At 34.7% G+C, this 24591-nt stretch overlaps 1 protein-coding gene and 1 long non-coding RNA gene across 3 annotated transcripts in view; one reads left to right on the forward strand and one right to left on the reverse strand.

Annotated features, from left to right (window-relative positions):
* Nucleotides 1-24591, reverse strand: part of LOC309639137 (desmoglein-1-like) — an 888370-nt gene that overhangs the window by 811785 nt on the left and 51994 nt on the right. The window lies entirely within an intron of this gene.
* LOC309639219 lies at nt 2837-23256 on the forward strand. 2 transcript variants are annotated; one of them, XR_014251524.1, is made up of 3 exons: nt 2837-8112; nt 17592-17635; nt 20709-23256. It is a non-coding gene; the product is annotated as an uncharacterized lncRNA (long non-coding RNA). The 2 variants fall into 2 exon arrangements; XR_014251525.1 differs by having other exon boundaries at nt 2837-7754; nt 7969-8112; nt 17592-23256.

Raw genomic sequence — 24591 nt, forward strand, 5'->3', positions numbered from 1 at the left:
ATTTTTTTTTCATGTGAAAAAAAAATCTACTGGTAATTTTATGTTTTTGCATTGAATTTGTACATTAATTTGGAAGGCATATAGTCTATTTAAAGTTTATATTTTTATTTTAATTTTTTAAATTAATTTTGTAATTAATTATTTTCTATTGAAGTATAGGTGATTTACAATGTTGTATTAGTTTCAGGTGTACAGCAAAATTATTCAGTTATACATACATATATATCAATTTTTTTCAGATTCTTTTCTCTTATAGGTTATTACAAAATATTGAGCATAGTTCCCTGTGCTATACAGTAGGTCCTTTTTGGTTATCTATTTTATATATAGTAGTGTGTATATGTTAATCTTTAAATCTTTAGGGATTCTCTCCCACTTTATTCATTCATTAAAAATTTATTGACTGACTCAACAGCAAAAAAAAACCTGATTCAAAAATGGATAAAGGGCTAGAACAGATGTTTCTCTAAAGAAGGTATAAAAAATATAAGCACATAAAACGATGCTCCACAGCACTAATCATTAGGCAAACGCAAATCAAAACTACAATGAGATAATACCTCATACCCATTAGGACCAGCTACTATCAAAAATCATAAAATAACAAGTATTGGTGAGGATGTGGAGTAATTAGAACCCTGCACACTGTTGGTGGGATTGTAAAATTGTACAGCCGCTGTGGAAAACAGTATGGCAGTTCCTCAAAAATTAAAAATAAAATTACCAGATTATATAGCAATTCTACTTCTGGGTATATACCAAAAAGAATTGAAAATTAAGTTTGGAAGAGCTATTTGTACACCCATGTTCATAGCGGCATATTTACAATTGCTAAAATGTGGAAGCAACCCAAGTATCCATCGTCAGATGATCGGATAAGCACAATGTGGTATATACATACAATGGAATGTTATCCAGCCTTACAAAGGAAGGAAATTCTGACATACGCTGCAACATGAATGAACCTCGAGAACATTATGCTATATGAAATAAGCCAGTCACAGAAAGACAAATATTGTATTACTCTACTTATAAGAAGTACTTGGAATAGTCAAAATCATAGGTACAGAAAGTTGACTTGTAGTTACCAGGGGCTGTGGGAAAGCAGTAAATAGGGCGTTATTGTTTAAGGGGTATAGAGTTTCAGTTTTACAACGTATAAGAAGTTCTGGAAATGAATGACAGGGATGGTGGCACAACATTATGAGTGTATTTAATGCCCCTGGACTGTACACTTAAAAATGGTTAAGGTGGCAAGTTTTATGTTATGTATATTTTCCCACAACAAAAAAAGTTGGGAAAAATGCTTTGACTACGTACTTTATGCTAGATATAATCTTAGACTTACAAGGATGAACAAGAACGAAAATCCCTCAAACTTTTTACTGTCTAACGGAGGGCACGATATAGAGCAAAATATTGGAGTGGGGAACTACAAAGGTACTTCTATAGTGTTTATACTGTGTCAGGACCTAAAAGCATCATCTTCTCCAGGAGAGAACTTCTCTCAACCTGTGCTGCCTATTGTGTAATATCTGAAGATAGTTCTTTGCTATATTTTGTTAGATTTCCTTGTTCTTTAAGATGAGAGGGTATTTCCAGACACTGTTACTGATTTGTGGCTCAGAATGGAAATCCCTATCTTGCATTTTATCTTTCTCAGGTTGCTAAAGCAGTTATCACTCATCTTCGGCTTTTCATTTTCCAAATTATATTTCTGATCTGTTATCTGCTCTCTCATTCATTTAGTCCTTTTGAGTTTACACTAATTCTTCTTTTATTCCTTTACTATCATTTTAGTTAGGTTTAAGAAATTAGAAGATAAATGCACATGTTCTATTTCCCATGTTAGCCAGAATTCTCTGTATCCTCCAATTTGTTTTCTTATCTTCTCAAGTGAACCAATCTCTTCTTTCACCATTATCAAATGACATTCTGCTTTTGAAATTGTTGTAATATATTGTATTCATTTTGTATTGTTGCTGTAGCAAATTACCACAAATGTAGTAGCTTAAAGCAACAAAATGTATTCTCTTATAGTCATGGAGGTCAGAAGCCTGAAATCATTTTCACTAGGCTAAAGTCAAGGATTTGTCAAGGCTTTTTTCTTCTGGGGGCTCTGATGAAAGAGTCTTGTTTCCTCACTTTTTTCAATTTCTAGTGGCCACCTATATTCCTTGTCTAGTGACCCTTTGCTCCATATTCAAAACACATCACTCCAGTTTCTGCTCTCATCATCACATCGCCTTCTTCTCGCTCTACACTATCAGCACATCTGTGATTACATTACTGGGCCCACCTAGATAATTCAGTACAATCTCTCCATCTCAAAATCCTTAATTATTCACATCTACAAAGTCCCTTTTGCCATATAAATGAACATTGTCATGGGGTCCAGGTCTTGGCATCTATGGAGGACCATTTACTCAGACTACCACACATATTCCTAATTCCACTTTTTGTAATATTTTAATGTGTTTGTTCAACAATTGTCACTAAAAGCCTGGAAGATAGGAACTGAGCCTTTATTATTTTTTTAAATCCTTGCACAATAGTGGTTCACATATGAAAACTATAAAATAAATTCAGGAATTGGTATAGGACATTTGTATATTGTCATCTGTATGTTGAAGCACATGTTCGTGATCGGACTTGCACAGTCATGTTGAAGCATTGTTAAGGAGGTACAGGAGTCATGCTATAAACAGCAGGAGATTGTATGAGAAGAGATGAGGATCTGAGATGGTATTTGGTGTACTTAACTGTATGTGATTTTAGCCAGTTTCTTAAGAGCATTATGTCCAGGTTTCCCATTTTGAAAATGAAGATCTGGATAATTCTATGGCAAGATAACTGTGAATCTGCTCTGTGGGTTTGTTTTTTCCTCATACTTTATCTTATTTTACCCTGAACACAAATTTTAGATACATTTAAGACTGATACACTTGGAAATAAATCTCAATGGCTCAAACTCCTAGGCTATTTTGCTATCATATTTGCATTGCTTACCTGTCAATGCAGATATCTGTTATGCCACCTTCATAACAAGTCTCCTTCTCTGATAACCCGTTTATTAGCATAAACTTGGATAAATTCCAAAAGTGTCCTTGAGGAAGCAAAAATCAAGATTTTTTTAGACAAGACTTTTTAAACAAGCAAATTCAAGACTGAATATAATCCAGTATCTTTGATGACATGCTTTTTACAAACTTCATGAAAAATTACATGACTTTACAAACTAAAGAGCTGAATCAGCATTACCTTTGTAACTCTGCAGGCATTCTTTCAAGTAGCAATCTAAAGCCCCAAACAGACTGCAACTTCGATAACTTCAGAATTCATGAAAAAAAAGAAAAAATCAAAATTCTTCAACAAAGAGTATTCTAAATGAAAGACAGATCTAATGTGAATCAATAGCATAAATTAATAATTATGTCACATCGTGAGGTCAAGACACAAAAATTTGCCCTAGGATATATGTTTAAAAGATACATTTAAAAATAAAGAGATGAAAGAAAAAAATAAGACTAAATGAAAAGAAGTAACATCTAAAGAATGGTGATTTAAAAATTCCAAAATTCACTGAAAAGAAATATTGATTGGCTACTCCCACAAAAAGAATTCTAAAATTACTCACAAGGACAAATGTGCTCAGCAACGTGGAACTCAGAGGAATGGTGGTCCGGGGAGGTGGTGCTAAGGTTGCTGGAGTTATTGACCTGTCCATCCTAGGTGCACAGGCAGACTTTACCTAGGGAGTTTACCACATTCATTGCAAAGCATTCAAGAGTTTCCAGATTTTGTCACCTGGGAAACCTATGCCCCTGTCCTTTTCAATCTCAGACAAGTTTCTTCTCAAAGGTGACAATCCCTCTTTCATTTTAATCATGTGCTTCTATTCTCTCCTTTGAGAATGCTTGATTTTTTTGCACTGGAAGAGCCCAGATCTTTGAAAACAATGACCTATTCACTGCCTGTTGAGAACTTCAAAGTTTAGACATCTAAGATATACAACCTTCACTACTTGGGTAGAGAAAATTAACTCTTTATTCATTTCTGTCAAACCTATGTCGTGAAATAAAGCATAGGTGGGGATTAAATAAATTAACAAGTGATGAGTTCTTAGTGTGGTATTAGCTGTTAATTCTCCTATTGTTGTTTCTAATGTTTTTAGATGAACTTGGGAAGAAAGGCATCTAAGAAAATGAAACAAATGTAAATAATTTTGCAACTGTGAATTTCTTAATTTTTTGGAAGCCCTCAATGTTCATATTTCACATCCCAATCCTTTTATCCTTTAAAGTATTAAGTCAATTATAGAGTAAACTGTGTTATCATTTATATCTCAGTAACAACCAACAAGAATGTATGTAGTCATTTTATTAATTGTACAGTATACTCAGAGAAATTAAAAGTATATCTATAAATGTTTTTTGGCTTGTCATTCCTGTTTTTGTTATGAACAATATTAATGAATATATTGTAAGAGTATACTGTGAGTTCAAAGCTCACAAACTTACAAAACATACAAAACTTACAAATCAGTCTTTAAGAAATCGTTTATTATGGAAACAGGAAAAACAAAACATCGAAACAAAATAAACAACACAGTGGTACAAAAAACAGACTCATAATACACACTTTATCTTTCAGATATTTTGCACAGCTCATTTTCACAGAATTTAATTATAAAATGATTAAAATAATTAGTACAAAAATGGAGATTCTGAATTAAGGGTTGAATTTTATGTTACTTTTCTAGATGATTATTGAAACTGTTTCTTTTCTTTCTGCCTACTTTTTCTAGTAAATGAGATGTATTAAAATATGTTTCTATATCACTGGTATGCAAAAATAATAAAATGAAGACTACTGAGTTTACCAAGTGTTAGGGATACCACTGGATTGTTTCAAAAGCAGAAGCTTGATTAAGGGCTTGAAATGGAAGATGAGAGATTCCCGGGACAGAACCCCAAATGGAATATCTGTGATAAGATTTCTCTTTCCTGCACTGTGTTTTAAAGTTTTTGAAAACATTACAAACATTTGAAATTACTGTCTTCTCTGCAGATCTTCACAAGGCTTGCTCTCTCTCACTTCTTTCAGGTTTAAGATAAAAAGGGCTTTTCCTGATCCACCATCAAAAATAACACCTGCCAGTTACTAAATCGCTAACACTTTATTTTTCTTTCTAGCACTTACCATACCTAAAATCATTTACTATATTCATTTGTGTATTATGTGTTCCCCATTATATAATCTCTATTGTTTTTTTGTTTTGAATCCTCTGTGCTTACAACAGTGATTAAGGGCATAGATTTTAGAGTCATATAGCCAAGGTTTGAAACTACTTAGTAGGTCCACTACTTAGTAATCATATATATTAACTCTGTGCCATAGTTTTCTAATTTTCAAAATGACAGTTATAATGCAGCCTATCTAATAGGCTTATACTGATGATTAACTGATATTCTAGAATAGTGCCTGGCATCTACTTAGCACTATGGAAATGGTTTGCAATTATTTTCCTTGCTTCCTTCCTTCCTCCCTCCTTCCCTCCCTCCATCCCTTCCTTCCTTCCTTTCTCTATTCCTTTTTCACTTTCTTTCTTCCATAAGTAGGTTTACCCAAGATGTTCCCATCATGCCCCATTTCCTACTGGCAACAGTTTTTACACCTTTACTTTTTACTAATGAAGTAAAGGCCAGCACCCATGAAACATCCCCATGTTCTCCTAAAATTTTTGAAAAGTTATCCATTCCTTTATATTTTTTGAACTTCATTTCCAAAGTTTTCCATAAGCTGTTTAAAGAGTTGCAAATAATGTTATTTACAGAATATTATAAATCTTAAAATTTTAAAATAGTTTCAGTTCATTTTTAAACACGTCCAGTAGAATCTAAATATGTAGCAATTTTATACCTAACATTATCCATTTAAGAAAAGAAAAAGATCTCATCTTTATCAATTCAGAAATTTTACATTATTTTTTTTCTTTAAACTCATGTATCTGTTTCAATTCTTCCATACAACTTTATCTTAAAGCAATGTATTTTATACTTGAAAATAGTTATTTTTTTACTCTATCATACTTCTTTATAATAATATGTTAATGCATTGAAATGATCTCTTTACTTATGTGCTAAAAATTATTCTGGATTAAATTTTCATTATGATATCTATTAGTAAACAATTGATCAAAAATACAGTATATTACAAAGTTGGATAAATGATTATTAAACATAAGCAATAAATATTTCTAGGAAAGAACCTTCTAATAAGATACGGGAGGCTTTGTTTTCTCCTAATTGGTTTAATTATTTGAGAATGAACATTTTTCAATGCATGAATGCGAAACGGTTTAGCATCAACTCTATTTCTGCTTTTTCCCTTAAAATGTGTAAGCTCTGAGAAAATGCGTTCACATAAACAAATAGATGGGCATGGAAGGAATTTTATTATAGAAGTGTAACTTAATTATTTGAACTCCATCCAAAAATCATATAATAATCTATGTGTCAAAAATCATAAAATGATCTATCATGAAAAATTACTTTTAATGACTTATCAGCTGACAGCTAGATTAGATTGTGCTTCAATATCTTTGTTTCCAGAGAGTTCTTAATTGTCTGTTGAAACACTTTTATGATGGCTGCGTTAAAATCCTTGTCAGATAATTACAACATCTGATTCATCTCGATGTTAGCCTCTGTTGACTGTCTTTTCTCATTCATATTGTGATTTTCTTGGTTCTTGGTATGAAGAGTGATTTTTTTCCATTGCTTCCTGGACATTTTGGACACTACATTATGAGACTGGATTCCTTTCAGTCTTTTTTTTTTTTTTTAATTTATTTATTATTTATTTATTATTTATTTTTGGCTGTGTTGGGTCTTCGTTTCTGTGCGAGGTCTTTCTCTAGTTGCAGCAAGCGGGGGCCACTCTTCATCGCCGTGCGTGGGCCTTTCACTATTGCGGCCTCTCTTGTTGCGGAGCATAGGCTCCAGATGCGCAGGCTCAGTAGTTGTGGCTCACGGGTCTAGTTGCTCCGCGGCATGTGGGATCCTCCCAGACCAGGGCTCGAACCCCTGTCCCCTGCATTGGCAGGCAGATTCTCAACCACTGCGCCACCAGAGAAGCCCCACTGCGCCACCAGGGAAGCCCCAGTCTTCTTTTTTTAGCAAGTGGTCCCACTTTGAAGTGCAGCATGAGAGCTGGGTGGGTGTGTATGCTAGGCTCACTGATTCCGGCTACCCTGTTGCAGAGGGTGGCTTGGAAATTCAGCTCCTCTCTTTCCTAGAGAAGGTGGGAAACTGACTTGTACTTCTCATTGTTTCCTGGGGGTGGGGACTGGTGGTGTGTCGTAAAAGCAGGTCCTTGCTGAGCCCTGAGGTAATCAAGCAAAGGTAAGCAGAGGGGAAACTCTTACTCCTTTGTTGTCTCAGGATGAATAGGAAGGTTGATGTCAGGTAGAGGTGGAAGTCCAGTTCTCCACTGGCTCTCACTGACACCAGGAGTTGCAGATCATGGAGTCTGTATCAGCCCCAACTTACAGCACCTTGTTCAGTATCGTTAACGCCAGGTGGAGGTGGAGGCTGATTCACTCTGAACCCTGCTGACACTGGGGAGGGGGTGAAACAGTGGTGACTGGTAGCCCCGCCTTCCACCACCTTATCAAGTTTTGTTTCTTCTGCTGATGGACCCCACTGATAGCAAACTGGGACGAAACTCTGAGCATAGCCTGCTTTTGCCAGGTAAGAGAATGGAAGAGCAATTTCTTGCTCAGTCTCTCCCCAAGGGTGGGCGGGACAGGGTAAGAAGTGTGAGGTGGGGGGTAGGAAATCAGCTCCCTACGTCTCGCTGCTAAAATCATGACTGTGGTGGTGTTTTTCTGCTAATGGGCTACGGTGGGTACTGCTAAAAATGTTTTCTGTTGTAAGGCCTCCCTTTTCCTGTGTCTCTGGACAGGGAGAACAGTCTTTCCCTGGAGTGTTTTTGATCTCTGCCTGTTGGTGGCCTAGGCTGGAGGCTTTGGCAGTGCCCTGTCTTGCATATAGCAGAGGCAATGAGGAAACCTAGGGGACTCAGCAGTGTCAGTCCTCAGACCCTCAGGTCAGTCCATCTTCTTTCCACCTTCCAGAGTCTTCTTATGCTTGTTTGATGTATTATGTCCAGACTTTTTTTAGTTTTAAGTGGGAGGGCCTAGAAGAAATGGAACTACTCCATCTCGGTAGAACCAGAGGTTTCATACCTTCAATTTTTGAAAAGCAAGGAAGTGGATACCACTTGACATGCAAGAACATGTTTTCCAGTCCTTAGATTCATCTCTTCCTTAATTTTAGGTAAATGTATTTAAAAGAGCTTAATGGAGCTCATTAACTAATTCTTAATTTTTCTCTGCTATTTTTTCACTTAAAACCACCCTCTTTAACCCAATAAAATAATTTTTGATTATTTTAAGTTTGGTCAAGTCTGATATTTTGTCCAGATTGACCAGTGTGTACAGACATTTCAGCCAATCACTTATGAGGCAAAGAAAAGGAAGTTGGAGGACCTGTGTCTAGCCTTGTCGTAGGTAAACAAGGAGGGTGTCTGTGAGTTTCAGTCTTATGGGGAAGGGTGATTCTTTGCATTAGCCATTTCCTGGAACACAAAAGAGTGGGTGAATTAAACCCTCACTGTTTTCCGGGATCACAGGACTCAGGTGAAGTTCAACATAGTCAGTTTTAAAAGGATCACCCTGGCTGGTGTGGTAAGAATAGACTCTTGGGGGCCAGCATAGAATGAAGAAGGATAGTTAAGAGTTTATCACTGTAATAATGCTGGCTTGGACCCCATGGGTGGTTAGGTTTTAGATATATTTTGAAGGACCGTTATTAAGATGTATGTATTGCCATGTGAACACCTACTCTTGTGCTTCCAACTGCTGCTTCACAGTGTGTTATGTAGGCATCCACACTACATATGTAAAATTAATAAACAGAAACCTCAAATAAACAGAGCTGCGAGACCACAACAGGGAGCTCTCCTGCCCTGTGATGATAGCAGAGCCCAACGGAAAGAAGACTCTTATTCTTTCCTGTCAAGGACTCAGCCAATGAAAAGCCATGGCCTTTTTGTTCACTACAGCCCTCCCAACTTTTCCTTTTCCTCTCTATAGAAGCTTTCTCCTTACCCTGCTGTGTAGGGACTTGAAGGTTGTGGACCCTGAACTGCAATTCTCTTCTGATCCTATATAAACCCATCTTTGCTGGAGAAATAGCTGTTAGTCTGTTTGTTTCGGATCAACAACATATAACCTATCCACAGTCCCAGGAATGGATCCTCAGATTGCCTTCAACATTCTGCCACCATAAACATAACTTTGGATCCTTACAGGGTCCATTCGGATATTCTCTTCATGTATATACTGAGGAACAGAGTTACTTCGACATGGAGTACGAATACACTAAAGTTACCGAGGTTCTTCTGGATCGTTCTCTAGAAAGGATGCAAAATGACATTTTCATCAACAGTATGTGGAGTTGTGTCTCTCCCCAATTACTCCTGAAATTAACCAATTTTACAATTATCCGAATTTAAATAATTCAAAATGAAATAAAATTAAAACTTTAGTTCCTTAGTTTCACTAGTCACATTTTAAATGCACAAGAGCAGAATTTACATTGTCACAGACAGTTTTAGAATTTCAAATATCTTTCCCCATTCTCTCATCTCTATGTAAGTGTTGCTTTTGGTATACTTTTTGGAATAGAAATTCCCAATTTTGATGAAAACTAAACAAAAAATCTTTTCCTTAACAAAATGCCCTAAATTATAGAGCACCGGAAGCTCTAATCAGATGGTTGTTTTATATATGAAGAAACTGATGAGAAAACTTAAGATCTGTCTATTGAGTCTATGCTTTTCCTACTTTACTACATTAGAAAACTGTGGGTCAGTCTGTCCATATCATTACTTCTTTCAACCATATATAACCAGAAATGGTTTGCAGACAGCTTAAGGGTGAGTTCTATGTTTAGGGCTTAGAAAGTTCAAATCTTGACATTGATTTAAGACATACCCATATTCTTTCAAAAGCACCTGAGTAGCTGGCAAGATTTGCAATTTTAAAGACACCAGGGATCTAATTAATACTGGGGTACCATAAAATTGATTTTGCAAGGGTCTGTATCTGAGATAATGTTCATTAGAGCAATTTATAAATCCCCAAAGTACTGTACAGATTACAGTGACTGAGCCAGAGATACTTGGTGAGAGAAATTATGAGCCAGGATTGGCGTAGATCCTTCAGAGCTGAACTGGCAGTTTGTTATGTGTCTGAGCTTTGTTTGTTTTGTTTTTACTTTTGTTCACCATTCTTCCTAGTTTTTGTCATTTGCAACCACAGATTCACATCTGATTGGGGCAAATGGCTCACTACTAACATGAGAAAACCTTAGCTGTAGTAATCTCCAGCAATGGGAGAAATGAAAGGTTTTTTTTCCCCTTATCTCTTCAGTGCCATAGTTACCAATCTTAGCTCCTAAAAAATAGAGGATCTCCCACTGCTCCCAGGCAAAACCATATTTTATCCTCTGCTAATAATTAGGCAGATCATAATACGAATTTTATTTATCATTTATTTCATTTCCCAGTGCTGGTTTTACTCACACTGTTGCTTGTCCTTCTGCTTAAAGTAGGAAGTTTTCAAATATTTTGGCAACTTGATCCCTGAAATGCTGTGAAATGATCACACTTGGTAAAGGATAAAAATGGCAGAGGGTGTTGTTCATACAATGCAACACAGCTTCTGGGGATACATTCTCAGATTCACTCTGCTATCCTAGGGTCCCTCTCACATCCAATAACAACTCTTCTCTCCCACATTTGGAACCCTGGAAGACAAGATACTTAATTTAGTAAATTAATAACTGATTAATTAATAATGTATTAATAGTAATTCTCAAAGAAGGACTTACTGCATAGACTCTTTGGGAACAATGTAACCATATCAGAGAACTTCAACAAAGTCAGCATAGCCCTTGTGTAATATATCTTCCACCATGATGACAGAAAAAGGACATCTTGCCAAGGAAACATAGGTCCTTGCTTAACTTGCCTAAGAATAATAGTTCCAGTCAATTGACTCCATCCAGGGTCCACAAGAGAGAATCAATCATGGGATGTTGGTGCCAGTGGGTTCTCATGCACCATTCAAGAAAATTTCCATGTACTTTCAGAAATTTGTCAAACCGTAGATATTTGTGAGGTGATTGGATTTGATTATTAAAAAGTCAATTCTTTTTTTAGTATATTTTAATGCTCCGCATTAGTCTTCACAACTATGGTGAATTATAAAGAATTATAATAATAATATCTTGGCAGATGAAATAAATGTTTCTTTTTCTTTATAAACATTTAAGTTACACTAATGTGAATTCACAACATGCTTTGCAGTGTGCTATGATGGATTGGTTGGAATATTAAGAAGTAATTATGGAGACTGTATTTTTACAAAGGAGGATAAGCATATAGGGAAAGAGAATGTAAAACTTATTTGTTATCTTTTTATTAAAAATGTTGCCATGATAGAGCATAAGAAGCTGGAATTTTTTAATTATAAATTTATCTGATCTAGTTTTTATTTACACATTAGTTGCCCAAGTCTAACAGCCATCTTTCACCAGAAATAGAGCCTAGTTAGTGCCCTCTGTCATTTTATTTTATATTATATCTTGGTATTTCGGAAGTGTTGCTGAAAGTCTGAAAAGTAGGAGTTGCTGATATAATTTTAATTTGGGGAAATGACTAAGCTTGACATCAAGTGAGAACAAGAAAATTCTATATTTAGTCTTTTCAAAAATCTTTCCATGTTATAGAAAGTCTAGGGTGTATCTAATAAAAACAAGAAGCTGCAAGTTACATTGGATTTACACTCAAAGATTACCTTTGTATCTGTTGTAAAAAATTAATAAACAGAAACCTCAGTTAAACAGAGTGGACACCAGAAGGGGGAGCTCTCATGCCCTGTGACGATAGCAGAGTCCAACAGGAAGAAGGACTCCTCTTCTTTCCTGTCAAGGACACAGCCAATGAAAAGCCACGGACTCTTTGTTTATGAAAGTCCTCCCAATTTCCTTCTCACCTCTGTAAAAGTGTTCTCCTTCCCTTGCTGTGGGAGGGACTTGCATGTGGCTCACCAGGCTTGCAGACGCTGAATTGCAATTCTCTGCTGATCTCAAATAAAACCATTTTTGCTGGAGAAGCATCTGGCAGTCTATTTGTTTCAGGTCAACAAGGTTTAAGGGATTAGACATTTTGCTCAAAAATGTAGCATTTTGTAATAAACATTTATGATTTTATTAAATTTTAAATAATTTAACTTTTCATATTTTGAGAAAAATTAAATACTTTTAGCATATAACTATCAGAAATATGTAGGTGAAATGAAAGATACACGCTATTACATATGAAATTTTATTTATAATTTTATGTCCACCAAATTTTATTTCTTTCCTATTATCATTATTGCCACGATGAAATCATTTAAAATGCAAGAAACTGTAAGAATATCTTATGAAAAGTCACAGAAATTTAAAGCATATGAAACTCAGCAGTATTTTAACATACACTGTCTCAGAAGACTTATTACTTTTCAAAATGTCAAATATAATGAGCGACAATTTTGAATTTTTCTAAACCAACAGGCAAAATGTTAAATAGGAAATTATTTCTGCAGAATCCTAACTTGTTTTTATAGAAAAATAAATATCAGTAATGAAATGTTATCACCCTAATTTTTCTGTTTTAATGAGGAAGTATTCATATGGAACAAAGAACCAGTTCATTTGCTTAACTTGCAGAGGGTTTTTAGATTTAATTAAGACTCATTTTTAAAAGATATAAAGTACTGAGGTTAAATGCAAACAGAGTTTTATTCTATTCTGTTTAATAATAGAAAATAATATCTTGTAATGAAATTGCCATTAGTGCATTCACTTGGTAGAGGCAGTGTGGGTGAGGTGGGGTGAAGAAAACATTATTAAATGACCCCCAAATCTTCCTGAAAGTACTGGCCATGTCAGTAAGAAGGAAACAAGAAACACAGTAACAAATAGTTCCTTTAAAATGGGTCAAATAGGCAATAGACAAATATACTTTTTTTCTCCTATAGAAAAAAACATGATCAAAATACAGTTATGTCCAATTAAAGATTTGAAAATTTCCAATAATTATGCTGGCAGGAAGCAAAGACATACATAAACTGATCAGGGAGAAGGGGGTTAAGCTGTGCAAAATTCGCTAATCAGAGAAAAGGTCACGGATTGATATTACCAAAATTTCATTAGGCTCAGGATCCATGTACTAGAAATCAATGTTTCCTTGGCTTCTGCATTTCTGCTCTGTAATATGTCATTCTCCAGAGGCCTCGCTTCTAAAAGGAGGGCATAGCAGTGTTACATCCTCTCCGGAGCACAAAGACAGCAAGAAATTAGGAAGAATTTGAAGGTTAAAACAAACAGGGATTGTAATTCCTATAGCTGAGGGACTTGGGAAGCAGAAATGGGAAAAAATAGCTGTGACTATGAAGCTAAAAGACTTGTTGTGCTGGCCAATGCCCAGAGGAAAAATAAAACTGGTCCTGGGAACTTAGAGCTTTTTGCAGCCTTCCAAGTACAATCTAGTCAAATTAGAATAAATCCACATAGGGCCTTGCACTTCAAATTGCTGCAAAGTGGTTGTAGAACAGGGAATTACCAAAGTAATAGGATTTAACAAAGTAAAATACAAAAATGATGAACAAAAATAAATAAGGAAATAAATATAAATCCACTTCAAAGCAGGATTAAGTTACATAGGCTTTAGTTTCATGTGATTTTATAGATACAAAAAGGAGCAGAAATATCTGCTTTTACTTAAATTGTATTTATCTCATTTAAATAAAAGTGATAAGACAGCATTTATGAAACTTACTACCAGACAGGACAAAATGTTACACATTTTAAAGTGCATTAACTCATTTTTATTTTATCACAATAACCCTGTGACATAGATATTGTTATTCCCATTTCATAGATGAGTACACTCAGTCTTAGATAAATAACTTGCCCCTGGCCACACAGCTCACGGGGCTGTATCACTAAAGTTCTTGTTTGTAACTACTGCCCATGTTGATTGATGCTGATCACTTGATAAACTTGTTTCATCCTGGTTACAATTTACTGTAACTTAACTTCACCCTCTCTTTCCTCCACAGATTCTCTTTGATTATTGCCCTATTCCTTTCCATTCTATCTTCCTTTCTTTTCTTTTTCTTTCTTTCTCTTTTTTGGTAGTTGCTCTTTATTTCCCTCTCTAACATCCTCTACTCATTTACACCCTTTCCTCCCAACAGACACACACCCTTCACACTACATAGTCTCCTTTGCATTTTTCCAACCATGAAGATTTTTACTACTAGGCTTCTCCTCATGCAAATCTCAGCTCAAATGTCACCTTTCCAGCTAGAATGCCACCTCCTCAAGGAGACTTTCTTTGACCATCCAATCTACATTAGCTCTCCAAGTCTCTACTACATTATCATGTTTTATGTTCTACACAGGACTTACTAATACCTAAAACTATTTTGTTTTTATCTGCTTGGTTATTAGAAGGTAATATCTATGAGATTATTTTAACTCAAAGAAGAATAGTTCATGATGCGTAGTAATAAATTTTGGGTTTTTTTTTTTGTTTCGTTGGGTCTTCTTTGCTGCATGTGGGCTTTCTCTAGTTGTGGCGAGCAGGGGCTACTCTTTGTTGTGGTGCACAGGCTTCTCATTGTGGTGGCTTCTCTTGTTGTGGAGCATGGGCTATAGGAGCACAGGCTTCAGCAGTTGTGGCACGTGGGCTCAGTAATTGTGGCTCATGGACACTAGAGCACAGGTTCAGTAGTTGTGGCTCACGGACTTAGTTGCTCCGCGGCATGTGGGATCTTCCCAGACCAGGGCTCGAACCTGTGTGCCCTGCATTGGCAGGCAGATTCTTAACTACCGCGCCACCAGGGAAGCCCAGGTAATAATAAATTAATAAATATTTTGGGGTAAATACATGGGCTGTCATGGTTCAGATACTAAGCTTGCAAGTGATGCAAGTTAAATAACATTTTTTTCATAAATGAAATAAATGAATAAATAAGTAAATAAACTAAATAAATCCTCTTTAGGCTACTCAAGATTTTGGTCTATATTTTTGTGAGCACTTATTTTTGTTCTTTTTCAAGATGGCATTTGAGTTAGTTTTCTTTTTACTACAAGTGCAAGAACTTCTAACTCTCAAGAGAAAATATTTGTAAATTCTTCAAGGCAGTTGCTATACAACTTGGGAAAAACAACCGAAGTTAAGCAGGGTATGAAGTGGAAACTTTGTAAGTTGAACTTTCAGTTCACTTCACTGGAATTCAGTTCTTAACAGCCCCAAAGCAGTTTATATATTTTAGAACTGCAAGCAAATCATGCCTTTCTCTGGACATTCTTTTTTTTTTTTTTTTTAATTAATTAATTAATTTATGGCTGTGTTGGGTCTTCATTTCTGTGCGAGGGCCCTCTCCAATTGTGGCAAGCGGGGGCCACTCTTCATCGCGGTGCGCGGGCCTCTCACTATCGCGGCCTCTCTCGCCGCGGAGCACAGGCTCCAGACGCGCAGGCTCAGTAGTTGTGGCTCACGGGCCCAGCTGCTACGCGGCACGTGGGATCCTCCCAGACCAGGGCTCGAGCCCGTGTCCCCTGAATTGGCAGGCAGATTCTCAACCACTGCGCCACCAGGGAAGCCCCTGGACATTCTTTTGAAGGCAGAAAAATGTAACACTGGGAAGAAACATAACATTATATAATTATTTACTCTTTTGCTCTGAAAATAATGCTGGTCATGGACTATTCTAAGTATTCTACTTATGTTGTAGGCATTTAGTGTGTATATATGCCCAGAGCGTTGCATGTGGCACTGAAGTCATTTTGAAAATGAATGGCATCAAGCTTCATCTTTTATGGAGTTCACACTCCCATTGGCATGGCTGGGGCAGCACTTAACGCCTTAAGGAATTTCTTGCAAGACAGAGAAACTTGTTCGAGGTATTAACTACCTTACATGCCCTACGTGCAGATAATTATACTTGAGGATGGAATGGCTTGGGATATACATCCATAGGGAAAACAAAACCTGGCACAGAAAATTGATCATCAGAAGTAATAATGATAAAAGAAGTTATTTATAGTGGCATATAAACCTTTATTAATATACACGGTTTTAAAAGTTTCTTTTTGTTATTAGAAAAATTATATATGTTCATGGTAGAAAAATTAGTGATTAAAGAAGTTTTGGATAAGCACAAACAATAGACAATAGCTATTTTTAGGATTCTGTATATATTTCTCATGAACAAATTAAGGTGCCCAACCAAGTAGCCTTAAACATTAGTGAGTGGTGGGAAAATTTTAAATCAAATACAATATCTATCAAAAATTGGTTAACATTGTTCCATCATCAAAAGCCATACTACTGAATGGAGATGTTCTAATGCACTATTTTAAAATCCTGGTGTGCCAAATGCCAACCGATAAATGAAAAAATTTCCCTTCTAGGAAGTCAAGTGATTTCTAATTTAAAAAAATTATTTAGAATATGGTACTGATGAGTATGAACATGATTGCCTATGGACTTAAGAACTGAGAATGGGAAAAATGAGACATAAGCTTGTTATTTTATTATAAAAAATATTACTTATATTACTATTGCTACTAATACTTTTTATTAGTATGAAACTTGCAATACCACTTTCCTTTTAAAACAGTGTGTATATATTATTTTTTCAATAAGAAAAATATCTAAAAATATATCTTAAGCAAATAAATATACATGTATGCAAATATATATCTATAAGGATGTTCTTTGAAGCGTGGATTTAATAATAAAAGGGACTATCTAAATGCCCAACAAGACAAAATCAGTGTAAATATAATTATATATAATGGAATATGCTGAAGCTATCAAAATAACAGTGTGGAATATTATTTAATGGCATGAGAAATGTTCATTATGCATTGTTAAGTGAATATAAAACAGATTATAAAACAGTATGATTTCAGTAGTAGTTGTTAACATTTGTTGATTTCTTTTTATGTGGTAGGCACTGTATTAAGTGCTATTCATGCATTTTTCTCATTTGCTCTCCATAATAGCCCCGTGAAATCGGTAATGTTGGTGACTCTATAAGTGACTTTAAACAAGGCTATAAAATATGTACAATAATGGTTCTCTGTATTTAAAAATAAATAAAACTAAAATACACACGTGTGTGTGTGTACACACACATACACAGATGTTAGCGATTACCTCTGTTGTAGAATGATATTCATTTTATCTTTCTTGCTAATTTGTATTTTTGATCTTCTATAATAAACATATGGTATGTTTAATAAGAAAAAGTTAAGCAAAAGATCATTTAGTCTTGTCTATATAAAGCACTTATTAAGTCCTTATTGTGTGCCAGGTACATTACTGGGTTTGGAGGATGCTAAAATAAAAACATAGTGTTTTTGCCTCTTTATAAATATATTTTATTTTTTTTCAAGATAATCCCTTGACTACCTGCATGATCATATGTGGAGACCCCAAGGTTGGTTATGTTATTACAAGACAGCTTATATTTTTCAAATATTATATTTTCATCACAGGAGTATGTAAACTTTATTTAACAGAAAGAAATCAGTATGTTATGAAGTTTTTCATAAGAGGACACATAAAACAGACAAAACACATATAATAATTTGGCTTGTCAAACATAAAGCCTTTGGTGTTTTTAGGCTGATAAGGTTTACTATTTTAATATTTCAGTTATCCTACTTGGTTGTCTCCTTCATTCAACAAATACTAATTCAGCACTTACTGTGTACCTGATAGTTTTTTAGTGACTGGGACACAGCACCGAACAAGAATGATAAAGTCTCTGTCCTAGTGAAACATATCCTGATGAGAGAGACAAAGATAAACACACACACACACACACACACGCAAATACATTTTGTTTTACTTCCACTAGCAATAATCATTAGCGTCTTAGACAAAAACATCTTGCCTATTGTGTATGTTTTCTCTTGTATTTCATGATTTCCTTCATAGCATTAAAGCTCACCACAATCTAATTTATGTCTTTTTTATTCCATAACTAATTCTCCCACCTATAGCCTCTCTTTAGGTTAATCTTTCCTATTTACCACTGATAACTGATACTGCTACAGTGTATTTTTCAAACTCCAGAAACACATTATGAAATAAATGTAATTGGTGCAAACCAGCATTTCTGTAATAAAACAGAAATGTAAATGAACAGAATAAAAAAAATCAGAGTGCTTTGTAGCTAGTAAGAATAAGTAATGTTTCATGAAATATTTTTTCAAAGGTAAGGGGATTGAGTCTAATATAAAATATATTTCTTACAGAAGATCGCGGTCAAAATTTTTGAAATTCACACTACACTCCTAAATTATTATGCTCCCCATATTATCAGTCTGCTCAAAAGCATACTGTAACAACCTATTTTCTACCTAGTTATATATTTTATTATCAACTCTTGTCACTGCCATGGGATATTTTCTTCTCCATAGTTTCCTCTAACCTCAGATTTATTTCTCTCTTCAACTCGACAGATAGATGATAGATAGATAGATAGATAGACAGATATCTCTATGCATAGATAGATAGAAAGATAAATAGATATAATTAAACCACATGTTGCTTCATGCTTAATCTTTACTCAGAATATTCTCATACTATCTTCCACATTTTCACTGTCAATTTCCCATGCTCTCCAGTTTGCATGGCATTGTTCAAAGCCATTTTTTTATGAAGCAATGTTTTTGCCCAAATTAAGAGCTCACATTTATCTTAACTACATGACTGCTTTATTAACATTCCTCAAAATGTATGTTTTACATGGAAGAGGTAATTTTTTATCATATTCCTTTCAGAACAGCTTAATTATGTCCTTATAGTTCTTGCTCAATAAATTAAGTTCATTGAAATTGAATTGGGTACAGATGTTAGATTTAAATCCAGAAAATAATCATAGAAATACCCAGGACTTTTCCTAAAACAAGAATGAAAATATGTAGAGATTTTAGTTTCATATAGCAATAGCGAATGAGTTTCATGTTCTTTTTTGTTGGTCTGTGCCTAGCATATAAGAGGTATTCAATAAATGACATTTCTCAAAAGTTTGTACTGCTTAAAAAGTCTAATACCCTGATCTACTTTAAAATTTCTCACTTCCTAAATGGAAAATGTTTGTTGAAAGAAGAAACATGGCAGAGAACTTTTGATTCTTAGGTTGTTCTGGTTTATAACACATTTTCTGCACTTTTACTGCCCCAGTGTGTCAGAAAATTACTTGAAGAGCTGTAACTTTCCATAATAAATTACTTTATAGAATCTTTTATGTTTACTGACTGTAATATAAATTTTGATAAACACAAAGAAAAAGAAAGTAAACTTGAACAGAGTGATTCTAAACAGTGTTTGTTTATTACAGTAGAATTTCATTTAGTCTGAACATTTGACTTCCCTTCCCGTGTGTTTTCTACTTGCCAAAAATGTTTTTTATTCATATTAGAATTAATCATCACTGGATATAATAGAAAATACGAGTGAATTATAAGTGGAATTTTTAACACTGATTTTCATCACAGTTTTATCTTTGTGCAATTTTCATACCAAGTGAAATTTCTCACTCTGGTGTACTAGAAACCAAACCCCATAAAATGGTGTTGCACTTTAATGGTGGTAACATATCCCCATAAAGAAGCATGCACGGAGATGGCCTTAAGCATATTAAATGAAAACAATAATTTGGTATAAATGACCATACCACACTAGATATATAGCACGAAATACACAGAACTAGCTTTCAACAATTCATATTAATGCCAAAAGGTTGGCAGTTTGCTCTGTCACATAATTCTAACACAGAAATAATGAAGCATGCCAAAACAGAATAACAATATTTTAGTACCTTGGGCCAGAAATAATGATAAATTAGAAATCTTCTCTCCCTGTCAAATACTCTCATTGAGTTACATTACTAGCCACCATGTGAGAACTACAGAACAATTTTCAGTTTAACAGTGGACAAGTTTGATATTCTAAGTGCTTAAGTTAATTAAAAATGAAAAGCAATGCTTCATAAGTTATAATATGATTCTAACAGTTTAATTTATGAAATATGGCTAACTAGAAAAGGATATACATTATTAATTGATGCAAAAGTATTTTATGCATAATTGTACAACGAACATTAGTAAGCATGGGGAGACACTCAGAATACCTAAACAAATGTCCTTATTACTGACTGCTCTAACAGTACTGAAATACCACCGACTCAAGTGACTCTGCAGATTTTCGTAAGTTGTGAGCATCTGAGGAGTCAAGATGTCTATATCATTGGTGAACAGTAGACAGAAAATAGTTTTAGTGCAATTTTGGGAAAAACACATTTTGAGTCAAGTGTGATAGCACAAAGAGAACTGCCCACTGACGTGTGGGTTCCAAAATAAGTTACTGGGTTTAGAGTTGAATAGGAAGTGGGAAATGGGTTGGAGGAAGAGGACAGGTGGTAAGATGGAGAGAATATACATTAAAAATGTTGAGTTATACAAAATTTTGTATTTTGACACTTCCTCAATTTTCTTGTTTAGGGACGTATGGAAGAAAATAAATTTATAGAAATAAGGGTATTTATTTCGCCATAGAGATAATTCCCTCACTGAATATAACGACCATAGAAAGGAGTATTATGCCCAAATTACAAGAGTAAGTAAATATTGATAAATCCTGGTACATGCATAGAACAGGATGTTACACACTTTAAAATATTTTTGAATAATTTTAATAACAGTTAAATTTATTTTAGATAATAAAAATAATATATTACTACACATTAAACATAATCCTAGATATTTGTTGAAAACTACTACAAAGCAATTCACAAATATCACATATGGTGGTTATATATGTGTTGGTATTATAGGTACTTCTCATTTCATTTTTACTACTTCCTCCATTTCCCAAACTTTTAAATAATAGTTATCCATTCCTTTTAGAATATGAATAAAAGGAAACAGTATAAAAAAATGACTTTGGAAAAATTATTCAGTAATCACAGCCATTTTATTTCCTCATTTTGTTTGATATCAATGTTGCGGGAAATTTTCTGGTTTTGTTTATTCTGGTTGTATTTTCTTCTACAATGTAAACACTTTATAAAGGTAGTTATGGAATCTTCATTATTTCATCATAGCCCAGTTAACCTGAAAACACATATTTTTATAAATCTTTTTCTAATTCTGTACAGAATGATGATGTGTATCAGGTGAATTTCGGGTTAAAGGCTGGGGGCAGGGCAGGAATACAAATGTAAGTAATACTTTGATGTGGACAATATTATAGCAGGTTTATGTTGTGAAAAACATTCAGGTCTTCCACATTAGCTCCTACCTGTTTGCTGGTGGAAAAAAAACAGTTAACTTCTGATCACTTCAACATGATTTAATCATATATGTTCTCTCTAGGGCACTCAGTTTTTGCCAGGATGGACCAGGTAAGTGAATTGGTGCCCTCCCCTCTCCTTCCACACCCACTCTCCATATGTCATCTAGCTGAATGGGGAAAGGAGACACCATGAGATCACTTGGTACCCTTTACTCCTTTCAGCTCTATTTCTGTCCTCTCCTCACTGCTTACCTTCCTGGCATGTAAGGCTAAAGTTACCTAATGGTAGAACTTATAATCTGTTCTTGGCTTCTCTGAGAGACTTCTCTGGCTGGTTTATGTGAGAATCTAAAATTCAGGGCTTCCTTTTTCTCCACCAGGTTCAATTTGACAAGAGATAATTTGACCAAGAATAGTGTCAATTTAACTCTAAAAATATTATCTAAAACACTTGAATATAAAGGTGAAGATAGAAAAGTTTTTGTAGGTAAAATTTCAAAGGTATGTAGTGAGATTTCATATCTTCTAGCTGTGATTATTGTTTTGAAATTTGTGATAACAGATCATGAGTTTTCTACTTTATATTCCTGAATTCACACTTATATCAGATTAAGTCAGTCTGTTACTTCCTGCATAGTAGCTGCATGGCAAAATTTTTACCAGGCGTACAAATCTTATTCTCTCACTGTCATCCTTTGGCTAGTCTCTTGATGTTCATTGCTACAGCTCGACAGACTTTTCTTGACTCTAATTTAGCTATTTTTCATGACTCATTATCTTAGCAGTCACCACCACAAGAGTTATTGAGCGTTCACTCTGTGCAAAATCCTGTCCTATATAGTGAAAGGCAGGGGGTTACAAAGGAAATAAAATACTTGTTCCCTGCTGTCAATGACATTACAATCTAATGGGCTTTAAAAATCTCCGCTGTCTTAGTGTTTAGCCTGGTGCCATATCAGTTTCTGTCTTAGTATTAAACACACCAGAAACTCACTAAAACACCTTTTACTACAGAGCAGAATTTGCTATGAAGATGATTAACTCTGACATTATTCTTGGTTAATGATAAATTCAAAAGACTTTTTAAGTTTTAAGTTTTCATGGATATTGAGGACAATATCCATGCCACTTTAGAATAATAATTATTTTAATTTATTTAAATAGCATTTTACATTTAAACTATTAAATATATAATATATAAAATATGCTTATTATATAAATATTATTTATTTTATTTTTATATAAATATATATAAACTTACTACTAACAGAAAAAAATGGTTGATGTTATGATAGTCTTAAAGTTGAGGAAATCTAGGCTCACAGTAGATTCTATTACTGCTGGCAGAGTATGATGAGAAGTCAGGGTCTTGTTTTCAAGACAAGTGTTTAGAAAGAGGCTCTGCTTTAAGAAAAGCAAACTGATAAACATTTGCAAAGAATATACTTAGTTAAAAGGTCAACTGAATATTGCCACTACTTGTCTATGTTAGGTAAAACACTTCTAATGCATTGCTGCCATCTGAAACTCTAATCTCATGTGACAAAGCTCCAGTAACATATGGAGAAAGGTTGATATAAACTGTAATTCTAACTCTAACCATTAATGTCCTGCAAATGTAGGGAAGCAACTTAGATAATTGCTATTCAAAGTGGTAATTCCTAGTCAACATGTAACAACATAAAGACCACACTGGTGAGTAAATATCAAATCCTTAAACAGGAAAATAAACTTTATTCTAACTATTAAAATGTATTTCTTGGCTTCCCTGGGGGCGCAGTGGTTGAGAATCTGCCTGCCAATGCAGGGGACACAGGTTCGAGCCCTGGTCCGGGAAGATCCCACATGCCGTGGAGCAACTGGGCCCGTGAGCCACAACTACTGAGCCTGAGCGTCTGGAGCCTGTGCTCCACAACAAGAGAGGCCACGACAGTGAGAGGCCCGCGCACAGCGATGAGGAGTGGCCCCCACTTGCCGCAACTAGAGAAAGCCCTCGCACAGAAACGAAGACCCAACACAACCAAAAATAAATAAATAAATAAAATTAAAATGTATTTCTTTTATATGGGTTTATCCAGCATTTTGGTGCATAAAGAGAAGTAACACAGAACAGGACTTGCAAAATACATGGGAAATACATTTTAGACTCTGGAGAACAAAGAGAAGAAATGATTAAATCTAATTTTCTGAACCCTTCTGTGTTGCATGCATTACTTATGAATCATTTTCTTATGAATCTTAATTGTGAATTTTCCCTTTGTGGGATGTTATCCTGTATTTTATTTTTAAAAGTTTACATAATGCTATATATTATTTGTTATGTAAACAAAATAACATAAATTTAGCAAATATGGTGTGTATCTATAATAAGATTTACAGTTTTCTGTATTTAGAAAATAAACCTTATACTGTCTTTTTTTCAGAGCTATAGTTTTTATTTAATATGGAACTACAGAACCTACTCAACTGACAAAAATTTGATCTTACCTAATTATAACATGATATAACATGCACAGCTGTATATAGGCATGGGTTATGTGTTAAAGCTTGAAGGATGTACAATTAGCTTAACAAATATAAGGAAAAAGACTTCCAATTGTTTAATGTCTCATCTTTACACTTCGAATACTATTATTGCTCTGGCAGCCTATAGGTCTTGCTCACTAGCATTTAATCTTGAAAAGATAAAGGGTGTCTAGGTTGAGTTATTCCTTAGTTTAACAATTTTTGAAGCATTTTAGAATGCCCTCTGATCATTATAGTTCATATCCTTGCAGAGATCAAAATCTATCCAGAGAACGCCTTGCAGTTTTCTTCTTCCCACGAGGTAATTTCAAACAGCATCTCTCTAGGCTGTGAAGTGTTTTTTTTTTTTTTTTCCCCTACATTGAGAAATAATTTTTTTAGAAGCCAAAAAATATGTTTACTTTCTAGTGGCAATCTTTTACCCTCCAACAATCTGGTAAGTTATGACCACTGTGTTTTCTCAGGAGTAGATATTCTTAAAGATTGTATTTATTATTCATCTTTTTTTCAAATGCTAGATTGACATTTCAATTTATTGATGCTAAAATTCTGGCTAACATACAG

Source organism: Balaenoptera physalus (assembly GCF_965194825.1).
Source record: "Balaenoptera physalus genome assembly, chromosome: 12".
Lineage (NCBI taxonomy): Eukaryota > Metazoa > Chordata > Mammalia > Artiodactyla > Balaenopteridae > Balaenoptera > Balaenoptera physalus.